Raw genomic sequence first — 20,939 nt, forward strand, 5'->3', positions numbered from 1 at the left:
AAACATTGGCAAAACCAATGTCTCAGATGTTTTTAAATGCTTTAATCACAACACAAAGGATATCCTACAACCTATGTGGTAAATAAGCCTTAGGTCACTCTATTAGTGGTATGCTTTATCATCGGGTCTCATCCTAGTTCCTAAAGACCAGGATGGGCTCAACCATTTTCTAGGGAGTACTTGTGATATTGTCCTACAGGGGTTTTAATCTAAGATAAACATACCTAAAGGGCACCCAGGTATTACTTACATAGAGGGTGCCCCTGCTATAGATAGAAATACAGTGTTGGTTGTTGATTGAATATGTTATAATGTCCTTAACATCCTCATCTGTGTTGACATGTTTCAGCTTCTTATGTGGCTTCTAAGGATCCTTTCCCTATTCAGTCCGAATTCAAGACATACAGCAAATTTTGCGTGAGAAACTATAGAGCTAGGTTGGCATCTAAAACCACGACACCCTCATTGGTTTTTAGAAGTATGTGAACTAATTTATCTCGTCAGAGAGGCGTTTTCCTGTGCTGCAGCCCATGACCTGTTCGTAACCAGAAACGAAAACTTAGTACAGTCACAACACATAAAATGCCAATATAATTGTAGTTTTATTTGTTACACATATAGCAATTTCAACATTTCTTGTGGATACTTATTTCTGAGAGAGTTATTTGGTGTAAAAATAGGAGAACTCTGTGTAAAAGTGACAGAATTCATAACCTTAGATAGCAGAAAGGAACGCATGATAGTTAAAATTCTGTTCTGATTTAGACACGGTTGGTTTAAATAGACTTTGTGAGCCATAAACCCAAAGAGAGGTGCGCAGGTAATTAATTTTCTAATCTGTACTGCACCATGATTCAGTGTATTGTCTCGCTTGAGAGTGCTAGATATGTCCCTTCCCACCGCTGCTGCTAAACCTATCAACGTGCTTGATCACTTAATTGTGAAGCGGATCCACCAAAATGCAGTATCTTGTCCAGAGGACTATTTAACTAAAAATATGGACTATGTCACTATTTGATCATTGAGGGCTGAATTCACAAAGGGTTTTTCTGGCAGTAAACTTATGTTTATTGGCAAAAATCTGCCCCAGGAATTCACAAACGACTCCTGGTAAGTGTAAGTGGTTTTACAAATGTGGATTTCTCCACCCAAAGTGCAGAGTCATCCTCTGTAGTAAATATCTCACAAGGAGCAGAAAAAAGGGCATTAAAGGGAGAGGTTAGCCTTTGTAAATGTGTGAAGGCCCACAAACAATTATGTTTGTGTACATTCCCAAACTGAATTGCGACTCGTTACCATCTCAGAATTGATTGGAGATTTTCTCTACCTCCATTACAAGATGGGGATGGGGATGGGAATGGATCGCCCCCAGATTTTGTTAGGGTGTAGGAGAAGGGTTTTATCCATGGTTAAAATGTTTTACCCATGAAGAGAAAAGAGAAAATTGAAAAATGTGATTAAAGTGCCTTTGCATAATTGTTCTGCACAGGGGCAATTGGATGCCCTGAAAAGATTACATGACACATCCAACAGTACACTAGAATACCTGCACCTAGTGTGGCTTTCCCGGCATGCCATTGTACCTGTTTGTAGATTTTGAAAAACTGAAAAGGTAATTCAGTCAGAATTGCAGAACTCTACACATACTTTTACACCTATATTTGTGAATCAGGCCCATGGTTAACAATGGTTGTAGAAATATCATATGAACTTGTCTGCAGCTTTCAGTACCGTTGACTATGCCGCCTGTTAGTCACTGTATTAGAAAACAATCTTTTTGTCTCATTATTTCAAGGCAAAAATCACGGGCACTGGCCACATGAAGGCTTCACCAATGTACTATAATTGGAGACTACAATATGGTTTGAAATTTTCTCCTGCTCTCTTTAGTGACTAATATTACACTTATATATCGCATTCTGCAAAGTGAATATTCAAAATTCCGATTATTTACTATAATATTAAATTAATCTTTCAATAAAAACCTTTTTAGAAAATTATGATTGGTGTTTTATAAACTGACTCAGATGTTTCACTTAGCAAAAAAAAAATATTCTTAAATTGAAGAAAAATACTATACTGCATTGGGTTTGTGGTTTTCAGTTCCTGGAATGTCCATTTATGATTACCAATGATTTATGTGTATGCAAGATTTCTTTGGGACTCTTTCAGAAGCATATACACTTTTGAACAACAATGAATGTGACTACCCAAAAACATTAATGCAAAGCGTCATGCAGACTAGTGAGCTTGAATAATGTTGTATGTTCATTCAGCTTATGAAAATGTAAAGTGTGTATTTCATCATTCTACACCTCGATGGTAAGATCCATGGATATGATTTCATGTGAGCTGTATGTCATAGTGATTTGAATGTCACTAGAGAAAATGCTAATCCATGTTAGAAATGTGAGAATGACTCTGTGTCACCTAGATGACAAAAACATCACCAATATATTTCCTCCAAGATTGAGATTTTGGAGATAGGGGTTAGGTTCAGTGCAGATTTATTGTTGCTAAAATTATCTATATATATATGAGCTATATCTGGGGCAAAACCTGTTCTCTCAGCTACTGTCTATTTGTGAGGTGGACAGATGGAGCAATATTATTGTAAATATCCAGTCAGTAAAATAACCTGGAAATGGCGATCAGATCTCAGCAGAATCCCGCTCTCCTGTCAGCTTTGACAGTAATAGGATGCGCTTACAACATTTTCACAACATAGGATTTTTTCACTTATTGCCATAGCCTCTGAGACCTTATACATGTCTGGATTGAAAAATCACCAGGCCTGCACGCCACTTTGGGGGCGAAAACACATGTAGGGTGAATCACTAATCCTTAAGAAATCCTGCATTCTGCCCAATAAAATTCACTTTACAGGTTATTTTACTGATTGGAGATTTACTATAATGTCAAAACAACTGTCTAACTTACAAATAGCCATTAGTCTTACTGTTGTAAGCCAAATAGGTACCGAAGTAACCAGCTTTTACCCCTTTCCCCTTAGCTACTGTCTTCATTTGATAAAACTAGTTGTTCTGGAATCTGAAATAGGTTTTTGTTAGTGCAGTCTTATTTGGGGAAATGATTAATTCTGGGAACCTGAAACTGGTATGGACATTTATTAGGAACCCTGATAGCACCATTCTGTGGTGTACACAGATTGAACATCACTTAGAATCAGCATTTGTGTCCTGCAGTAAAAAGGGAAATCTTCGACACTGCTAAAGAAGCTCATGCTACCACACACATTAGGCATGGTACGAGCAACAAAAGGTATAATGAAAAATACAACATACTTTATACTATACTATAGTGGCTCCAGGATGAAACCATATCCTGAAATAATAGGTTATCCCGATCAACCTTGGAATTATGCGTGCTTGAATTCTTGGATGTTCTTTGTTGAAGAAGACAAATTTGTTGTTCGTATTAAAAAGAGAATTGAGTCCTTCCTATGTTAGCCAAAGGGTAAGTGAATTGTTTTTGTCAGGATTCCTGCCACAGCTCACCTCTCTTGACTATCACAATATACCGGCATGACTCATATTATGTCTCTTGACACTTATGAATGAACAAATATCTTGCACCCTGACTTTTGACCATAATACATGCTGTTGGTAAAGATAGCTGCAGCTGGTGTTCCCCAGTTTGTTTGAAAAGGCTTAATAGTTTTTACAAATGTATTAACATGCATATGCAAGGTCAGGTTTCAGGCACAAACATCCCAAAAATCCACCATAAAAAGTATCAAGCTACTGGCATAGATGACCTTCATGTCAACCTTCTGGAAGACAGCCCTCATCAAAATAATCATCTGCACCTCTTCCTTGCTATAAGCAATTAGAATGCAACTTTTGTGAACATTCTAAAACACCTTCCAGAATACCGCCTCATCAAATTAATCATCTGCACCTGTTCCTTGCTATAAGCAATTAGAATGCGACCTTTGTGAACATTCTAAAACACCTTCTAGAAGACAGCCACATCAAATTAATCATCTGCACCTGTTCCTTGCTATAAGCAATAGGAACGCGACCTTTGTGAACATTTTGAAGCACCTCCTAGAAGCAACCTCATCAAGTTAATTGTCTGCACCTGTTCCTTATTACAAACAATTAGAATGTGACTTTTATGAACGTTGTAAAGCAGTCTTATTTAAAGACTGTCCACACCCCTCCCCTTCTCTTAGCCTCTTTGCCTGACACTTAGCTGTTTCTCGGCTTCCAGGACTCTGTCTTGCTAGCTCCCTTGCTCCTTCCACTGTGACCTCACCACAAAGGATGTCCCACGTGAGTCGTGCCACTGGATGAATAAACAAGAAGAAAAGGAGAGACACATCAAAATACTTGATTTTGCTACGTGCTGAGCTCAGTCGCAACATCATGCTTGCAGACAAGATGACCAGTGTTTTTGTTCAACCTGTATATTCTGGTGGCAGCACTCTGCCAGAAAGGACTTGGATAAATTTAACCACAACCAATTTAGCTTGTGGGTTTGATGCTGGAATCATACTCACTACAGTTTCGAAATTTTAATGAAGGAACCTCTATGGACTATTGTTAGAACTCGGGGTCTCTAGTTGGTTGAGGTCGGTACCCTAGTCCAAACAGGGACCCTTGCGTCTAGTCAGGGTAAGGATGGACACACTCTGAGATAACCCTGCTCACCCCCCGGTAGCTTGGCACGAGTAGCCAGGCTTATCTCCAAGGCAATGTGTAAAGTATTTGCAACCACACTCCCAGTAACACAGTGATAACACCACAAATGGACACCACACTGGTTTCATAAAAATAGCGGTATCTTTATAAAAAGGAATACGATGAGACCAAACGATAGAAATCCAACGTATGCGTAGTTGTAATATTTCGCTTTGCCGGTTATTAGGCCAGCAAGCACTTGTAGGTTCTTGTGGTATTAATGAGCAATTCACAATCTCTAATGCAGTCCTAATGCAATGCTATGCAGATCGTAATGCAGTTCGTAATATAGTAATGAGACAGTCATTCATGCAAGAATCAGGCAGATCGTAATGCAAGAATAATGCGGTTCGTAATGCAAGAATCAGGCAGTTCGTAATGCAAGAATAATGTGGTTCATAATGCAAGAATAAGGCAGTTCGGATTGCAAGAATAATGTGGTTCATAATGCAAGAATAAGGCAGTTCGTAATGCAAGAATAATGCGGTTCGTAACGCAAGAATAATGCGGTTCTTCATGCAAGAATCAGGCAGTTCGTATCGCAAGAATAATGCGGTAAGCCAATCTGCGCGGTCAACTCGGGCACCACTAGGTCCCAACAGCAGAGACAATGGTCGTAAGCTTAAAGGGGCAGCCCCGGTACTGCTGGGCAGGTACGGGCCGCTCGGGGACTCAGCACCTCTAACGAGGTGCAGCGGGAGAGAGATCGGAGCACTCCTGTACCCCTCCTGCACGCCTTCCCAGGCCGCACACGCTTGCGGCTCCCGACCGGAGTCCAAGCCTTACTGCCTCGCTATCTCTCTCCGCTCGTCTGATGTCCTGCAGCTCTGTTGCTAGGCGACGCTGTAGCCGGATGGGTTACGGCGCTGCCTTCTCCTTCATTGACAATCTTGGACGGATTCCTTTCAACGAACAACGATCACAATCCCTTTCACCTTGTAGCTTCCTTAGCTTCAAGAAATCCTTTAGCACGTTGCGGCTTGGGCCGGCGATCTTTCCTCACAGCCTCAGTTACGATGACGGCTCGGGCCACAAACAGCAATGCAGCAGTGTGGATGATGTTTCATGCTGCGGGGGCAATGCGGTCAGGGGGCACCTCGTAAACAGCACCACGGACCACATGGCAGTCTCAGGCATGCAAAAAGCACACGCACACAGCGTCGCTGAGATACGGCCCATAGTTTCAAGTAAGCCTTTAGCACGTTACGACTCGGGCCGGCGGCGGTGATCTTTCCTCACAGCCTCAGTTACGATGACGGCTCGGGCCACAAACAGCAATGCAGCAGCATGGACGATGTTTCACGCTGCAGGGGCAATGCGGTCATGGGGCACCTCACACACACACAGCATCGCTGACATACACTTGTAAACTTTTATGTACCTGAGTTTCCACAACAGGGGACCAGCTCTCCTCGGGCCCTTGGAGACAAGTTACTTCAGGACACAGCAAAGTCCTTTCAAGCAGGGGGACACAGCACACAGCAAAGCCCCTTGTCCTCTCCTCAGTCAAATCAGCAAACTGCAGGCCAGCCCCAGAACACACAGCAAGGGCAGTCCTTCTCTTCAGTCTCTTCAGCTGTTCTTCGTTGGCCGAGGCTCCTCTTGATCACAAAGTAGTTTCAATCCTTTTTCAGTAAGGATTTCAGTCTTGAGTTCAGGGGTTTCAGCTCTTGCATTTATACCCCTAAATGCCTTTGAAGTCGTTCTGTTCAGGGGGGCTCTGACCCCGGTCCAAACCAGACCTGGATGTCTTCCTGCCAGTGCACACCCTCTTCCTTTGATAGTCAGGGTCTGGGGCCCAGGCACTCAGCAGGAGGTGGAGCCATCCACTGGGGGCAGCAACACAGCCCTCTTCACACCCAGGGGGCTCCTCTTCCCCCCACATCAAACGCAGTCCAGCCTGTTGCTGTCTCACCTACTCCTCCCTCGTGTCAGGACACTTCCCAGACCCTGTCACATCCAAACCCAGACAGTCAATACACAACCAGGCAGAGGCACACAGGATGGTTTAAGACAAGAAACCAGCCACTTCTAAAAGTGTGGTTTCTAAACACACAATTCAAAAACCATCTTCACAAAAAGATGTGTTATTAAATTCTGAGTTCAGGCACACTAACTCCATCTCTCCATCTTATGCCTATGGGAAGATATGCTGGAAACATGGGACACAGCATTCCCCATTCTGTCCTATGAGCAAGTTGGCCTTGCAACAGTGAAAAATTAATTTGGCAGTATTTCACTGTCAGGACATGGTACACATCTCAGTACATGTCCTACCTTTTACATACACTGCACCCTGCCCAGGGGGGTACTTTGGGCCTACTATAGGGGTGTCTGATGTGCATAAAAAGGGAAGGTAAGGCCTGGCAAGTGGGTGCACTTGCCAGGACAACAAGGCAGTTAACAAACCGCGCAGGCACTGCAGTGGCAGGCCTGAGATTTCTTCTTAGGGCTACGTGTGTGGGTGGCACAATTAGTGCTGCAAGCCCACTAGTAGCATTTGCATTACCAGCCCTGGCACACATAGTGCAGTTTACTAGGGACTTTACTAGTAAGGTAAACATACCAATTATGGACAACCAATTACCATAACACTCAATACAGGGAGCACTTGCACTTCGACACTGATCAGCAGTGGCAAAGTGTGAGGAAACATGAATTTTTATGGTCAATTGCGTCCCCTATCTTAGACCCCAACGACTCCATGTACATGCTACAAGTACATGTATGTTCCCTCCAGTTCCAGCTATGAAGACGCAAATACATGTGCGTCCAACGTCAACATGTCCTCTTTCAGATCCACCATAAATGGGTCAAATATTCCATTCCTAAGTATGATTGGCCACCGACTTTATATGGTTCACTTTTCTAGTTTTACAGTTCAGGCGAGTAGGCCCTGAATCCTGTCATCAAGCCATTTCCTGCTTCTGCCTCTGAAATGCTCCAGCCTGGACCTGCATCCGTGTCCATGAACTTTGTCCTACTCCCTGCGCGGCTAACGGTGCCTGACGCGGCCTGTTGCCTGCCAAAAACTGTATTCAGCCTTCAAGTTATCTGCTCCGCTCCTCATCCAATGCATTCCTGTCTAGTAGTTTAGGTAAACATCCTTCCAGCTACCGAGCAAAGAGCTTGGCCCCGCTGTCTTTATGCAAGTAATTCATAGCCCCTGTTGCCATGGAAGATTCCTGCCCCCTCGCATCTCATGTAGACACATAGACGCTTGTACATGCACTAACAGTCAGCATAGAACAGATTCCGTCCGAGAAACCTTTCCTTCTGGATAACACAGTTCCTTAAACAAAGATATTAGATACGATTTGGGATTAGGTTGACCTGACCCCCCAGACTTCTGTCTCCACATGTAGAGCTAAATGTCAATTCCCCTTCACCCTCTAGTTGAACGTCAATCACACGTCATGCGGCTGCGCGCGCATCTCTGCCAAATATTTCTGCTGACACTGCAGGATTCTCTTATGGATCCACCCACTTGTGACATCATTTTAAATGACGTTTCTAGTATACGCCTGTATTTACGCCTATTTTCATTACGTATGCGTATTCTTATCTGTATTATCAGCTGTTACGCCTCCTGCATCTGTCTTAATGCAATGCTTTTCGTATATATATATTTACTTGTCAATAATGTATTGCCTATCCCTTCCTGAACCTTCGTGATGATGGAATAAGATTGCCTAGTTCGAACTATGATTCCTTTGTAAGGAATAAAGCCCTTTTCAGAACCTCTAATACCACGGATTCTGCCTCTTATTTTGACTGAGTTATTCTTACTAGACTTTACCGCATAAAAATAGTACAGGTAATTTGAATATTTACCACATAAATTGGCGCCCGAACAGGGACACTTTCTCATCTCACGCGCCGGAGGTGCGTTGCAGGCCCGGTCCTCTGCCATAGCTGGACGGACAAAAACGCGTACCCGCAGGATTTCCTGTATCTCCCTCCGGCCAAGCGGGGGTGACTGAGGCTGCGATCAACACCCAGACGAGGCGGTGAGAAGTGCGAAGTATCCCGACCAGAGCCTAGCTGAGAGAGCAAGATCCGAGGTATACAGAGGCCCACCAGGTTCCGAAGTTCCGAGTCGAGTCCAGTCCGGTCCAGTTCAGTTCAGTTCCGAGGCCTTCCGTTCCGTGCTACCCGGTGAGTACCATTGCTGGGGAGGCAGTTAGACGTGCACATTGGTTTGTGCCGGTCCTGACGGGTTTGGGTACACAAATCCGGTCTGCACTGTTTTAGCAGTGTATCTGTACTGTTTAGCAGTATATCCAGTATGTTCATGTATATATAATCTAGTATTATCTAGTATTAGTATTATGTCGGTAGTTAGTTTTCTCTTAATTATCATTGTTCGTTAAATGTTAAATGTTAAATGTTTTACTGTGTTCAAAAATTGTGGTATGAATGAGTGTTCATTATTGTGTTTTTTTGTATTAATTGTGTTCAAGTCCAGTTCAAGTAAGAATAAAGTAGCAAGGTTTAAAAATGCCGTTCTTTTCAAAATTAAGACAGATCAAAACTAGAAAAGGAGTACTCGAAGAAGCTGTTCCCATTCCACCTAGGGATACTCCAGGGTATTTTATGTATCATAAACATGGCTTAGATGCCGTGTTATATCTTGACTTATGGGTGGACTACACCAAGGATCTAGCAGAAAATCAGAGATGGCCCGCAGCTGGGACATGGGATGCAGATTGCATCATGAGAGTAGAAGAAGAATTATGGAAAAAGAAAGCCAGACAGTCACAGAAAGATGCCATTGAACAATGGCGTAAAGAATAGCATAGGCGCACAGAGAAAGCACTCAGACTGGAAGGGAAAAGTAGGGAGAACTCAAATAAAGCTCAAGAAAATATATTAATTGAGGAAGGTACCCGAGTAAAAACAGAACAAGTAGACAGGCAACGAAACACTCTTATGAATGGTATGTATCCTCTCTTGGCCGAAGGTTTACCTAAGGCCACCTCGGAAATACCGAAAGATTTGCCGCCCCCATTACTCCCGATTAAAGCACATCCCAAGACCGCAAAGGATATTTTCCTTTCCTCCTATTTAGACGATGTAGCTCCCAAATATGTTAATGTTTCACCACACATACCACCTGTCGATGGTGCTCAACGCCGAGATCATCCGCCCCCAACTCCGCAACTACAAACTCCTCCGCACAATCCAACTTTTCCTGCATCCACAGTTTCTACATTACATCCCACAAACCCTTTTATGCCTAGCACCTCAGAAGGTGCGACAGGAGGTGCGGCAGCAATTTTTGCCACACCACCATTACGAAGTAAATAGTCTCTTAGAGATTTAGCAAACCAACGTACACCACAAATAGCAACGTCCGACATGTTTAAGGAACATCTTATAGATTGTAGATATGATCCAGTGCCCGGTAAAAATGACAGAATGCTGCTATCATCACTACGTATACGACGAGCTTCAACGTATTTAACGACATTACCAGGAATGATTAAACATTTAGACAATATATATCGCTTTGTCCAAACAGGGCAAGGCCCTGAAAGTATTGACGAAGCCATGGAATACCAGAAAGTGGATGTACAGAGACTATTGTTACGCTTCTTCATAAACTGCTTGATCAAAGACAGAGATAGGTCCGAGGTAGATCAGGATGAAATGCAAGTCCTTACCAGATGGGGTCAGAATATATCAGAGGGAAAACACGACAAACAGACATGTATAGTAGCTATGTGCCGAAAGATCCGCAAGGAAGTAGAACGAACACATAAAGCCAGATCGGAGGCAGACAAAACTGAATGAGAGGGAGAGGAGGAGGAAGAATGAGAAATGCCCACAGGACAATTAGAAACGATTGCTTATGTAGGTAGGGGAAGACCTTGTAACAATACCAGATACTTTAATGACCCGATACGTCCGATACGTCCAGAATGTAACAGACATTTTCAAGCCCCTATGCTAAATGCGAAGTCCCCTGAACACTTATTCCAGGCTGCTGATAAATTACTCCGCGACCGAAGGGGGTATCATATGCTCGATTCTATGGATGAACAAGAATTAGCCAGGTCAGCAGTACAATGGGCTGACAGTTCTGAAAAATACAGTGATGATGCGTTAGCACACACGTTTTTGAATGTTACCCCAGAAGAACAGCGTTTAGCTGGTATATACATGATACAGCACCTCGTTATATTGTATAGAAGCCAACGTTCTGATCCTGGTCCCCTACCTGATATATTGATAGAACTACTCACGAATACATGGAGAGGTTCGGGTACTGATTTAATTAAAGAAATTCTAGAACATCGACACCAGTACACTGTCTTCGTATGCCCAGAACATGTTTCAGTTCCCCCCAAGTTGGAAAGAAAAACGTATCACATAGACAGACAGAATGCCTTACGCGAAGTGCACCCAATCAGAGGCGAAGACAATACTTTTAAACACGTGTTTGTGTACACGCCCATAACTAAAATTGAATTATTAGAAATGAAGAAAGTAGTACCTAGCCATGACAAAGACCCAGCAGGTTTCCACCGTGAGATAAAAGACATGTTACTCATGGGAGAGTATACTTATCCGGACATTATGAAAATATTAAAAGTTTTATTGCCTGCCGGTATTTACGAGAAACTCAAAGAAAAGGAATGGGAGGTGGGAGACCAAAAGATAGAGTGGACAGCATTAGAAAACGAAGAAAAAGCCCGAGCTGCAGGTTCAGGGCTTGGGGAAAAGACTACAGCATTACCAGGATTATTAGTGCAGGTACTACCACGTTTATTAACTACAAAAAAGGAAGACTGGGGTGCAATTTCAGCCTGTAAACAAAAACAAGATGAAGACACTAGTGATTTCTATTCCCGATTTGAAAAATGTTTTGGTATTAATAGTGGCATAAAAGCAAGTAGTGAGTCGTATCCACAACTGTTTGTGACAAAATTAGTTGAGAATTCCCTGCCCCAAGTTAAAGGTAGAGTACTAAAATTCGAGAGTACCTGGCAAGGTAACACACCGTCACAGATGTTACAAATGTTTCAATATCATCACAATAGAATTAGAGAAGAACAAGAAAATGAACAAAGACGTATGAAGGACACGAAAATGAAAATGCTTGTTGCGCAGTCAGTTCCAGCTGATGGTCATAAAAGGGGTACAACACAGTCCAATGATTCAGTAGATCCTGTTAGAGGAACATGCAACTATTGTTAACAGCCAGGTCATTATATACACGATTGCGCAGTTCTAAAACATAATATCTCTACGGGTAGAACTAAGGAGAGACCACGTCCGCCTAGACAGGATCAGATCCAACAACAAGTACCTCAGAATACACAGCCTATGCCAGTTCCACAACAGAACGCACCACAATCACAACAACAACCACAACAACAGCCCTAGCCTATTGCTGCAACACAAAACACAACACAACAGATGTACCAGTATGCACAAAATGACTATCCAGAGTATCAGCGCTACACATGAAATAGCCTAGAGAGGGAAGTTGGCCCACCCCTTATTGAGGTCCCCGTAGATCAAGAAGGTCCTTACGTACGGAGTCAAGTATTAGGGAAAGACAGAAAGTTTCTACTCGATACAGGGGCAAGCAGAACCACTATCCGTCACAGCGAAGTCCCAGGGGTACCCCTCTCAGGCTCACAAAATATTTCCCTTGGTTTTTCAGGAAAGCCCACTATTAATGAAGTATCGCAACCGCTTGCATTATCGGTCGGTCCATTAACACGGACTACAGATCTATTGCTCACAAAATCATGCCCAGAAAACTTGTTAGGTATAAAAACATTGAAAGCTCTAGGAGCTGTAATATGTTGCTCTCCGGAAGGAGTACGACTATTTTTGCGTGACTTTAAAGGTCACTATGTGTCTAGAGACATGGATCATCGGTTACAGAATCTACCTGCACATTTATGGGCACAAGGCCCCACTGATGTAGGTTGTATGCACATTACACCATATCGAGTTACACTCAAAACAGGAGTAGTATTACCACGAATACGACAATACAAGTTACCGCCAGATGCTGTTGTGGCTTTACTACAAATGATTGACGAGCTCATTGCACAAGGAGTGGTTGCAGAAACGGACTCCAATATATGTAATTCCCCGATAATACCGATTCTTAAACGAACTGATCCAAAGGCACCACCAGTATATCGATTGGTTATTGATCTGCGAGAATTAAATAAATGCATTGTACCACAATACCCTGTGGTCCCAGATATCTCTTCATTGCTAACAGCCATAGATTCAGAAGCAACGTTCTTTACTGTAATTGATCTCAAGAACGCTTTCTTTAGCGTCCCAATTGATCCGGAAAGCCAATATTTGTTCGGATTCAGTTTAAATGGACGAAGTTTTAAATTCACACGCGCACCTCAAGGATTCACAGAAAGCCCCAGCATCTATAGCCAAGCACTGAAAAGAGAACTCAACAGTATCCACATGCCAGCTAACACTGCCTTGCTTCAATACGTCGATGATCTGCTGATCACCGCCCGAAGCGAACCTGAATGTGAAAAAGCATCACTGACGGTTTTACATTTCCTAGCCGACAAGGGGCACAAGGTGTCCCCTTCAAAGCTGCAATTCTGTGTCCAGCAAGTTGTGTACCTTGGGCACTTGCTGTCCAAGGGGGGAAGACAGCTTACACCCGACCGTATCCAGTTAATTGTTAACATGCCGATACCCAAGACACAAAAGGAGGTACGGGCATTCATAGGCCTCACTTCGTACTGTAGGCAGTGGATCCCTCAATATGCATTTCTAGCAAAACCACTCATTCAGTTGACAACACAGGAGGCAGCAACATCAACTGTCCTCCCTTGGACTCAGGAACATACGCAAGCTTTTGAAAGCTTAAAGAAATCTTTATGTCAAGCACCTGTTTTAGCAACACCATGTTACAGCAAACGTTTTACACTTTTTGTTACAGAACGAGAAGGTACTGCTTTGTCAGTACTCACGCAGGAACAAGCAGGATCACATAAGCCATGTGCTTATTTTTCCAGTACATTAGATCCCGTAGCTCAGGCTCTTCCTGCGTGCCTGAAATCAGTCGCAGCAAAAGCTTTAGCAATCCGACAAAGCGATGCCATAGTGTTAGGACATCAATTGACAGTACAAGTACCACATGCAGTAGAGGTTCTCTTGAACCGGACCCAAACACAACACTTGACCATAGCAAGACTGACGGGTTATGAATTAACATTGTTCCAGCCAAACATAGAAATCAGACGTTGTAGTACATTAAATCCTGCCACACTTTTGCCAGTAAGTGGAACAGACCCATTGGCACATGATTGTATTGAAGTCATTACTATTACGACGAAACCCAGACAAGACTTGACAGATATTCCATTATCAGATCCAGACCTGACATTGTATGTAGATGGTTCATGCATGAGAACAAGTACAGGAGAGTTAGTGGCCGCTTATGCAGTCACAACAGACACTGAAGTTATTGAAACAAATTGTATCGATACCTTGTCAGCTCAAGCAGCAGAGCTCATCGCCCTGACACAAGCCTGTATTCAAGCCAAAAATAAGAAAGTCAACATATACACAGATTCACGTTATGCATTCGAAGTCGTCCATGACTTCGGCGTGCTTTGGCGAGAGAGAGGTTATTTAACTTCTCACGGTGCCCACATCCAGCACGGTCCCCTTATTCAAGCTCTGTTAGATGCAATACATCTACCGACTGCAATATCGATTATGAAGTGTAAAGCCCATACAAAAGTGACTGACATTATTTCTCAGGGTAACGACCTAGCTGACAGAACAGCTAAACAGACGGCTCAGAATCAGACTCATACAACTGATACGACAAAGGCAATAGTTCCGACACCAACACGCTGCATGACAGTTAAGGATCCCGCCCTTGATGTAATTGACATACAGACACATGCTACACCAGAAGAAATAAAGAGATGGACTGAATTAGGAGGGATCCAAACGGATCAAGGATGGATGACAAAGGGAAAATCTATATGGTTTCTCCCCGACTCAATGGTTCAAGTCATCATTAACACAATACATAGTCCAGCGCACCTAGGAGAGAAAGCTATGCTAGACAGTATTCAACACATTTGGTTCAATAAACACTTGCGAGCAGCAGCTAAACAGAAAGTACGTACCTGCATGATTTGTTGTCAGTTCAATCCAGGAAAAAGCGTACCTGTAGACCAGGGTGGATTTCAACCCCCCGATCACCCTTTTGAAGTCCTACAGATGGATTATATCCAGATGGAACGATGTTGAGGATTCAAATATGTCCTCGTACTTGTGTGCGCTCTTTCCCGATGGACAGAGGCGTATCCCGTCTCAGATTACACTTCCCCGACTACTGCCAAACAGTTAGTTCGAGAATTCTTCCCACGGTATGGTTTGCCCCGTGTCGTGTACTCAGATAATGGCCAACCGTTCTCATCCGAGCTAATGAAACATGTTTCACTTTTGTTGGGCTATCAATGGAAATTCCACTGTGTCCGACATCCCGAGGCAGCAGGTCTCGTGGAGCGGCATAATCAAACTTTGAAAATTAGACTGTCCAAAGTATGTAGAGAAAAAGGTGTTGACTGGATAGTAGCTTTACCAGTTGCGCTCTTTTACATGAGAATGGTAGCACACTCTCGAACAGGGCTATCCCCGTATGAGGTGATCTTCGGTAGACCACCAAATATGTGGGGGACGCCTATACCCCGTAAAATAACTGATGTTGATTGTAATATGCTGACAGATTATCTGGCTTCCTTGATGTCTGCACTACAATCTTGTCGTTCACAGGTAGCTGCAGCTTTTCCCGATAACACTGAGGTGAAGCCCCATGACGTGGTTCCGGGAGACCTGGTACTGATAAGGAACTTCGACAGAAGGAACCCGCTGGAACCTCGCTGGCAGTCGCCTAAACTCGTCTTATTGACCACAAGGACAGCTGTGAAGATTGAGGGACGTAAAGGGTGGTTGCACTCGAGCCATATCAAAAAATTTCATGGACTATCATCCGACTTGAATTATCCGCCCTGCATTCCCTCACAGACTGACTCAAAACTCCCCCTGGTTGACAGAACTAAAAAAGAAACCTATAAACTGAAACTAAGGTCTAGCAAGTCAGACAATTTGATTGTTTAAGTCCTCTCCAAGGTGAATCGGTTGAATTTGTCTCTGACATGTATCCTCTAGACCGAAATAGAGAGAGAAATAGACAGAAACAGCTAAAAAAATATGCGTACTGTAAATCACTTCGTAGTCACTGCATAGTGACATTGTTAATTATGTTTTTTCTAAGTCTTCTGATTATTATTACTAGTATGTTATTACACATGTATTACCCTATTTCCAAGCATGTTTTCAATGTTACTGCCGAACATTCTTTTAGCGAACTACCCCCGCATGAGTTGTCCTATAGATTTGCGCTGCGCAACAACACATTCATTAGTATGTTACATCATTCTCATCAGACCAGCAATGCTACAAATTGTTGGATATGTGGCCGACTCCCCCCCTATCAGAAATACAAGGGAGTTCTACCTCTCTTTCCGTATCCATTCACCCACAATGGCTCCTGTGGAGCATGGTTTAGTTTGATTAATTCCCTAGATTCAAATTCAGTAGTTTATCAAGACAACTGGGTTTGGGGAAACCTGAACCTAGTTTTACTTAAAGTCTGCTACCCTAACAAGGAGGGACTTCCCAAAAGAACAGGAACTGATCTAGAAAACGAAGTATATGGATTAGGTAACTTTACACTTAATCTCATGATCCTGAATGTTGAATCCGAAGCTACACCAATCTTGCCCGCTATGTCAGTATTTCCAGTTAGAGGCGAATTATGTGTAAGAAAGAATGGTTCAATTCACATGGGCCATAGCAAATGTACCACTGTAATAGAATTCAGTGATAAAGGCAAATCTACGTTTAGAGCTTCTCGTCATTCCTACTTCATCTGTGGTCACACCGCATACATACGCCTACCCCTAGATTGGGATGGTACCTGTTACATTGCATTCCTTCTGCCACCTGTTTTCCTAGCCCCGCCTGATTACCATAGGAATACCCATTTAGTACACAATAGACAGCAGAGAGATCTCCCGATTGTCGACTACACCGAAACAGCATGGGAGCAATACACAGATTTCAATAAAGGTTTCTTTCCCTACATAGGTACAGTCACTAATAGTAAGTTGATACGTAGATTAACTAGAACCCTTGAAGCAGTAGTGAATGAAACTACTTCCGCCTTAGGCAACTTAACAGAGGAGCAGTCTGCGATGCGGATTGTTGTTCTTCAAAATCGTCTTGTCCTTGACGTCATCCTGGCCGATAGGGGCGGAGCTTGTAGGGTCATCGGATCAAGTTGCTGTGTTTTCATACCAGAAAACGCGCCGTCAGTATATAAAGCCATAACTCGACTTCATAAGATCGTAAGCCAGATACACCAGAATCCAGGCACCTGGACTTGGTCCGGTTGGTTCTGGAGTGTGTTGTCAGCTTGGGGATGGAGGATCCTATCCTTCCTAGGTATTGGTTTACTCATTCTATTCAGTTGCTGCTTGTGTCTACAATGTGGGCCAGCGATTTGTGGTCTGTGTGCCACATCGTGTATCCCGCCTTCGAATTTTCGCTCAAGATCCCGGAAGAAGAAAGACGAACAAATGATGCTATATGAACAGATTGATGGATTGATGAAGATGGATATTTCATAAGGGTCCGTAGGGGACAAGGAGGGAATGAGGAAATATGAATTTTTATGGTCAATTGTGTCCCCTATCTTAGACCCCAACGACTCCATGTACATGCTACAAGTATATGTATGTTCCCTCCAGTTCCAGCTATGAAGACGCAAATACATGTGCGTCCAACGTCAACATGTCCTCTTTCAGATCCACCATAAATGGATCAAATATTCCATTCCTAAGTATGATTGGCCACCGACTTTCTATGGTTCACTTTTCTAGTTTTACAGTTCAGGCGAGTAGGCCCTGAATCCTGTCACCAAGCCATTTCCTGCTTCTGCCTCTGAAATGCTCCAGCCTGGACCTGCATCCGTGTCCATGAACTGTGTCCTACTCCCTGCGCGGCTAACGGTGCCTGACGCGGCCTGTTGCCTGCCAAAAACTGTATTCAGCCTTCAAGTTATCTGCTCCGCTCCTCATCCAATGCATTCCTGTCTAGTAGTTTAGGTAAACATCCTTCCAGCTACCGAGCAAAGAGCTTGGCCCCGCTGTCTTTATGCAAGTAATTCATAGCCCCTGTTGCCATGGAAGATTCCTGCCCCCTCGCATCTCATGTAGACACATAGACGCTTGTACATGCACTAACAGTCAGCATAGAACAGATTCCGTCCGAGAAACCTTTCCTTCTGGATAACACAGTTCCTTAAACAAAGATATTAGATACGATTTGGGATTAGGTTGACCTGACCCCCCAGACTTCTGTCTCCACATGTAGAGCTAAATGTCAATTCCCCTTCACCCTCTAGTTGAACGTCAATCACACGTCATGCGGCTGCGCGTGCATCTCTGCCAAATATTTCTGCTGACACTGCAGGATTCTCTTATGGATCCACCCACTTGTGACATCATTTTAAATGACGTTTCTAGTATACGCCTGTATTTACGCCTATTTTCATTACGTATGCGTATTCTTATCTGTATTATCAGCTGTTACGCCTCCTGCATCTGTCTTAATGCAATGCTTTTCGTATATATATATTTACTTGTCAATAATGTATTGCCTATCCCTTCCTGAACCTTCGTGGTGATGGAATAAGATTGCCTAGTTCGAACTATGATTCCTTTGTAAGGAATAAAGCCCTTTTCAGAACCTCTAATACCACGGATTCTGCCTCTTATTTTGACTGAGTTATTCTTACTAGACTTTACCGCATAAAAATAGTACAGGTAATTTGAATATTTACCACAAGTGCCCAAAGACTCTAAGCCAGCAAAACGAAATCCATCACAGCATCAAAAATAGAGGAGGTAGAGGCAAAGTCAGGGGTAACAACACCAAGAAATGCCAGTCCTAACAACTATCTAAAAATAACTGACAACAAAATAAAAGGATGGTTTAGATATAAAAAGCTTTTGTTAGGTGATACCTTAAAAGATATAGCTAACACTATACTAAAGTCTTATTATTTGCTTGTTTATAGATACCATATCTGCCGGTACTATTCATCAGACTGGTGTGAATGTCTGCTGCGGTGTTGCAGTTGAGTAGACGAGCCACAGTATCTTTTTGATGCTCTCTCCATCCCAACCTCTTCCCCCCTAGGCTTTGCCACCAGAGCAGTGTCTCCTTCTGTAAACTGAGGGCAAGTCTTGTGAGGATTCGGTAACTAGCGTCGCTGCCCCATTGGAATCACCTGGGTTCCAGGTAGTTGGCTTAAGACATTTTTAGATGTGGGGACACCTCGTAGTGTAACATAGTAGTCAGTGACTGACAACTGTCTAATATTGTTTTTGTGATAATCACAAGTTTTGTATGACTATGCCAACACCCTTGTGAGCATTATTAACACACAATCTGACTCTTCCCGTTTGAACCTAAGTAACTGCCTGGTAGCGGTTGCCCAGTGGATGGCTGCCTCACATCTGAAATTGAATGGCGAAAAAACGGAGCTCATGATGCTAGGTAATTCAACCATTCCCAGCCCTATGACGGATTGGCCCCCATGTATGGGCCCCCCGCCCCAACCAAAACCTTATATAAAGAGCTTGGGCATATGGCTGGATGCAAACCTCAGCTTCTTGCAACAAGCTACCACTCTGTCCGCCACGTGTTTTGGGCTCATGCGCATGTTGAGGAAAGTGCTGCCACTTCTCCCTTTTGAAGCCCGCAGAATAATGGTGCAAGCCATTATATTGTCTCGGTTGGACTATGGGAACTCCCTATATTTAGGGGCTCCCATCGCCACAACAAGAAAGATGCAGGTGGCCCAAAACGCTGCGGCTCGTCTTTTACTGGGGCTAAATCAACGGGAATCGGGCACAGCGGCTTTGAGGAAGCTGCATTGGCTTCCCATTAAAGCCAGAGTGCTATTCAAATCCATGTGTATCATGCACAAAGCCATGTGGAAGACCGCTCCAACTATGATCTGTTCCTTGGCTAACCCCTACCTCCCCCACAGAGCTTTGCGATCTAGCACAGCTTCTTTAGCCACTATAAACAAAATCAGACGCACCAGATGGGGCGGACGCTCCTTTTCTTGGAACGCCGCAAAGTCATGGAACTCTTTGCCCATTTCCCTTCGCAGCGAACCCAACCTTTTAAAATTTCGGAAGGAACTAAAAACCCACTTATTTGCTTAATTTTCCTCATTTTTAACTGTATGTTCTTTTAACTCACTTATCTTAACAGTCTGACTATACACAGCGCTACGAGGCCTCTGGGTTGTTTGCGCTTTATAAAACCCAATTAATAATAATAATTAATAATGTCATGGTTATTACTTAGTGTTTGTGCTGAATCATGCTCAGATTTAGATGAGTTCTTCATACTTCTACATGTCAGATCACCAATCTTTCCAAAATTATGATTTTCTCAGGTATTGTGTGATTTGTTTGACAGAATGTGGAGGGGGCATGTAGACCAATGATATCAGTGATTTCATTTATTTATATAGAATTCCTTTTTTTTATTTCTTTGAGAAAAAAATTGTAGTTCACAGTTGATATTGAAAGAGGGTGGCACAAAAGCAGGCCCACAGCTGTATGCTGATTTTTCTTATAGGTTGAGAGGATGGTTAGAGAAATTTAAAATAAGGATCTGTTTTTTTGTAGAGTGTCCTGCTGATTGATATCTACTAACTGGTTCATTTGTGTCTCACCATGAGAGTCTTGGTGCTAGAAACTGGAACCACCTCTGCAGTTGCTTTTACTCCTCCATCTCTCTTCCGCAAAATAAAAAATGGGGTTGATTGTTACAGCCCGGGGGTTGGATGAACCATAAGGCAATAAGGAGGCCCTACTAGCTGGTTATGGGTTAATGTTAGAATCTGATCCACAGGAATCCAATAAAGTGACAAAGTGCCTTTTGCATGTTCTGCACCTGTAGGTGTCAAACCCCTGGTTGTAAAAAACAAGTATTGGGCAGGTGGATTCCCTTTTATCTTTGTTTAGGTCCTTTGCTACTTTAGTAAAAAATAAATTGTGTGAAAGTCTTGGATAGCTTTTTCTAAGTTAATAAGAGTTTACGGTGCCTGAGACACAGTTTGAT

The sequence above is a fragment of the Triturus cristatus genome, chromosome 1_2 (assembly GCF_964204655.1).
Source record: "Triturus cristatus chromosome 1_2, aTriCri1.1, whole genome shotgun sequence".
NCBI classification, from domain to species: Eukaryota; Metazoa; Chordata; class Amphibia; order Caudata; family Salamandridae; genus Triturus; species Triturus cristatus.